Raw genomic sequence first — 5569 nt, 5'->3', positions numbered from 1 at the left:
GATAAAAATTCAAAGGGGGATATTCCAGGGTGACTCTCTGTCACCGTTGCTATTCTGCCTTGCTATTAATCCATTAAGCTGTTTACTTAACAGCTTAGGCCATGACTACAATTTGGCTCCTAGAAAAGAAAGTCTAATGACTTCTCATCTTCTCTTTGTTGATGATTTAAAATTGTATAGCTCATCAGATGAGGAACTGAAAGCACAGCTGCAGGTTGTCAAAACATTTTCAGATGATGATAGAATGTCATTTGGTCTTGATAAGTGTGCAAAAGCAACATTTAAAGCAGGAAAACTGCAGCACCAGGAAAACATCAGTTTGGGACAAGAATGTGATATAAAAGGACTTGAACAAGAGGGAGTGTATAAATATCTGGGAACTGATGAAGGATCAGCAATAAAATGAACAAATGGAAATAAAACTCAGTAAGGAGTACTTTAGAAGACCTAAATTAATCATGAGAACATCATTGACATCTAGAAACAAGAGCCAAGCTATAAATCAATTTGCTCTTCCTATCCAACATACAGTTTTGGAGTGATTGACTGGCCTCAAAAAAGTGTTGGATAGATTAGATATTAAAACAAGAAGCATGCGTCATGCTCACCAGATGATTTATAAAAATCAGTGTATACCAAGATTATATATTCCACGTTCTGAAGGATGGGCCTCCTTGAAATTGATTACAAATATAGATCATGCAATCGCGTGTTTCCACGCATATCTACTGACCTCATAAGATCCAAATGTAGTGAAAGTTTTGAAATATGAGGAGAATAAATCTAAGATGACATCTCTGCTTAATTTAGCAGAAGCATATCGACGTCAAGCAGGAATGGAAATCAAACCAGAAGTAGATAAAAACCAGGCAGCAACTGAATGTTCCAAAAAACAAAAGAAAGAATATAAAGTTAAGGACCAGATGAGAAGGCAAGAAATGTGGAAAAAAACATAAATATAGTTGCAAGTATAGAAAACTTCTGGAAGAGCCTCATGTTGTTCGAGAACAAACACAGGAATGGTTAAGGAGAGGCGAATTCAAACCAAGAAATAAAATGTTAATATTGGCAGCCCAAGATAGTGGGCTATGTACACACTGGTTTACAAAGTCCATGGAACATGTGGGAGAAACAGACAAATGTAGGTTTTTAAAACCGAATTGGAAACAGTCATACACTTTGTTGCTGGTTGCGACACACTAATAGCAGGAGGACTGTATACTGAAAGGCATAATAATGTGGCAAGATTGTTGCACTGGGGATTGTGCAAACACTATGGTATCGAAGGGGCTGAAAAACACTGGAAACATAAGCCACAAAGCATCATAGAAAATTATGAAGTTTATATCACAAGGGATAACCCATTACCAACAGTTCAAAAGACAGATGCTAGAAAATGGGATTTAGTGGTCCAAGAAAAGAAGAGAAAAGAAGAGAAAAGTAACATTGATCATTGAAATTGCCATACCCAGTGACTACAGTGTCTTGCGTACAGAGAGTCACAAAGTCATAAAATACCAGGATCTGCAGGCAGAAACGAGAGCAATGTGGAAGAAATATACCCAGACAGTTCCAATAGTAGTGGAAGCAACGGGTCTTATAAAAAATAATTTACAATCATAGTTAGACATGTTACCAGTCCATGTATCCCTGTACAAATTGCAGGAGTCATTATCGGGCACATTGTGGGTGCTGTGAAGACCACTTTTGGCTAACATCAAAGATTGAAACAGTACTAATTTCATGAACTTTAATAATACTTTTGACTTAGGAATGGGGTTCATTCCCATCATGGTATTAGAAACCCAAAAGATTTGGAGAAATTAGAAAAAGCAGTCAGTGTCTTGTTAAGCTAAAACATACACACTAGTGCTCATTTGTCTCTTTTTTTATTGATAAAGGCACAACTATTGAAAACCTTAAGAATTGTTTTGTGTGTATATCTATCTTTATACACACACACACACACATATATATATATATGTGTGTGTATATATATATATATATATATATATATATATATATATATATATATGGGTTCCATACACTAGATCGAATTTTCACTAATTCGAAATAGTGCATGGAATGCTCACTGCAGCGAAAGTGCACTTACGCAAAGTTCAGTACAATGAACGGGTGTTATACTAAACTTCCGTGCAGTACTCACAGACCTTAGGGTTAGGGCACGGGTCATAGTAAGGGGTTAGCCCTACGGGCTACCCCCTTACCATAACCCGTGCCCTAACCCTAAGGTCTGTGACGACTGCAGCGCAGTGAAGGACATAACAATGTCCTCCACTATGGTGCGATAGTCACAAACCTTAGGGTTAGGGCATGGGTTAGGGTAAGGGGATAGCTTTATTAACTATCCCCTTACCCTACACCATGTCCTAACCCTAAGGTCCATGACTATCGCACCATAGTGGAGGACATAGCTTGTTTTTTATGTCCTCCACTGTACTGCGGTGTTTTCAGTGAAGTGCACTTACGCAAAAGTTCACTTTCGTTAAAGTGAACTTTCGCAGAAGTGAGGCTTCTTATTACAAGTTCGAAGTAGTGAACTTTCATTCTTGTAATAGGAATCCATATACATATATATATATATATATATATATATATATATATATATATATATATTTACATATACAGTATTTTCAGTATACGTGTATCATATGTATCACTAGAAGTAGGAGTAAGCATAATAAAAACAAGAAGCATGTTAGTGAGATTTCCATCAGCACATGTTATTTGATTTTTAAAAATTGTGTTTAGAGAACTTAGAGAGGTTTCTGTAGGTAAGTATTCTTTTTCAGTACCTTGACAGGTTAGTATTTCCATATGCAGGAATTGGGAAATGGTCACTCGGTATAGCAGTCATATTGCTAGGATCCTTGATATTTTATGAAGATTGCTCAGTGCTTCTAAAAAGATTTCAAGCCTGCATAAACTAAAGCACTACTGGTGATTCCCTGCTGGGGTAGGAAAGTAAACCTACATTTTTTGTCTGTGACTTGCTGGTAGAGTTGCTTTCTGTTTTACCGGCTCCATTTTGTTTTCTGTTTTAAGAAATCTAATTGGCCTGGTGTTTTTATTGTATGTGAGAGTTAGGCAAATTATCTAAGGTTGAATGTTGGCATGTTTTTTCATTGACTAAATTGTCTCTTGAGTGATATGTAAATATACAGTGAATTTCTATTCCTTTGCCTTTTCTAAAACAATTTCAAACCTGCATAAACTAAAGCACTACACCTGTCACCCCTGGGATTCCGGATATTGGCTAAGGCTCTTGCCACCCCCATAGTGCCTTTTTTAGGCAAGGCTCAAATTCTAAACCTACCACCCTAGAAAACAAAAATGGGAAGAAACTGAGGGTAATGCTGCTCAATGCCAGAAGTCTAAATCTCAAAATGCACGCACTCGAGGCCCTTCTCAGTATGGAGAACATCGATGTCTGTGCTGTAACTGAAACCTGGTTCAAGGCTCCTGAGAGCACCCGGCACTATTAGGTTTTACCTCATATCATGCGTTCGGCCCCAAAACCCGGACCACACCACAAAAGGAGGGTGTATCCATATTCATAAAGGATACCCACACCTCCAGGTTGGTGGCAACGCATCAGCTTCGGAAACCATCCAGGTGCAACTAACCATAGGCAAAACTGCTCTACAAATTGTAGCATGCTACAGGCCACCCTCTCAAACTCAGGAACCCCACACAGCCTTCCTGAAGACACTGGAGGGTATAAATGTATCTCCAAACACCATCATATTGGGTGACTTCAACTACCCGAATATAGACTGGGAACATTACTCAAGCCCTAACTTTCTAGCCCAACGGTTCCTGGAGTTCATAAATTCAAATGCCATGGAACAGCTAGTCACTGTTCCCACGAGAGGAGAAAATATACTAGATCTCATTGTCACAAACATGGGGAAAAAATGCTCCACACCGGAAGTACATCCCTCATTGGTGAGATCTGATCATAAACTAATCTCACTGGAAATCCACATCCCGCCCCCACCCCAAACAAAAAAGACCATAGTGAAGAACTTCTCTAAAGCAAACTTCACACTACTCAAGACTGGTGTGGTATCCTTCAAGGCCCCTGAGCCAGAGGAAACCACAACCCAAGCTGCGGAAGCCCTTACAAATGCCTTTTATGAACACCTCCAGGAATGCATGGATCAGGCAATCCCAAATAAAACCAAGACTCTTTCCACAAAGGGCAAACGTCCAGTCTGGTGGACCCCAGCCATTAACAAACTTTACAATAAGAGGAGAAAGCTATTACATGATAGAACAAAATCCATAAAAGGGAAGTCACCCCTGATCATTATTAGTAAAAAATTACGAGCACTCATAAAATCAACTAAGGCCAATTTTGAGAGAAAAATTGCCATGGATTCAAAGGACAATCATAAGGCCTTTTTCAGCTATGTTAGGAACCTGGGTGGAAACTCCCAGATATGCTCAGAATTAGTCCAAAATGATACAAAAATCACTGAACCCACAGACATTGCCAACATACTGGCAGACAGGTTCAGTGCAAACTTCACCCCCCTCTCCTCCCCTAAAGGAGAGATAACTATCCCAGCCGAGTGTAGCCTCCCAGACATCTCAAATGCGCAGGTGAAAGCTGCTCTCTCTAAAGCTAAAAACACAGCATCAATGGGCGGATGGTGTCCCCGGCTGTGTGCTACACGAGCTAAATGAGGAATTAACCCCGCACATAAGGCAGCTGTTTAATCTCAGCCTTACCACAGGATACGTGCCCAAGGAGTGGCGTACGGCAACTGTGGTCCCACTCCACAAAGGCGGCGCCTCACGGACCCTGGTAATTACCGCCCCATAAGCTTAACAAGTCTAGTCTGCAAAGCTATGGAGAGGATCATAATGGAGCTCATAAACAAAGATATAGGGGACTTGCAGACATTGGACCCGACCCAGTTTGACTTTGTCAAGGGAAGATCATGCCTTTTGAACTTGGTCGACTTCTTCGAAACAGTCACCAAGGCCATTGATGAGGAAAGGCAGTCCATACAGCCTACCTTGACCTTGCAAAGGCTTTCGACACAATACCCCACTCGGGTATTGTAGAAAAACTTACCAGCTTAAATGTAAACCCATATGTTACAAGATGGGTTGCAAACTGGCTTAAGGACAGAACCCACAGGGTTAGAGTTGCTGGCGCTGTGTCAGACTCCAAGCCGGTCACAAGTGGTGTCCCACAGGGCTCGGTCCTTGGCCCCCTATTGTTTGGCATCTACTTCTCAGAAGTACAGGCCAGCATGGGAGGACTTTGGCTGACAAAGTTTGCAGCCGACTGCAAACTGGGCGCCATAGTGGAAAGTGCATCGGACACGGATATCCTTCAGAAGGGACTCACGGAAACAGATAGCTGGTGCCAGAGCCATGGCCTGAAGTTAAACGCCAAAAAATGTATAGTCATACCCTTCAGGAAAAACAAGGTAACCCCAAGCTACCATATAGGTGGCAATCCACTAAGCACAGAAGAGGTTATCAGGGACCTGGGGACCCAGGTTGACAGTGGCCTTTCTTTTGACACTCA

Source organism: Protopterus annectens, chromosome 1.part1 (genome assembly GCF_019279795.1).
Source record: "Protopterus annectens isolate FY-2018-M chromosome 1.part1, PAN1.0, whole genome shotgun sequence".
NCBI classification, from domain to species: domain Eukaryota; kingdom Metazoa; phylum Chordata; order Ceratodontiformes; family Protopteridae; genus Protopterus; species Protopterus annectens.
This window is presented reverse-complemented; position numbering follows the sequence as displayed.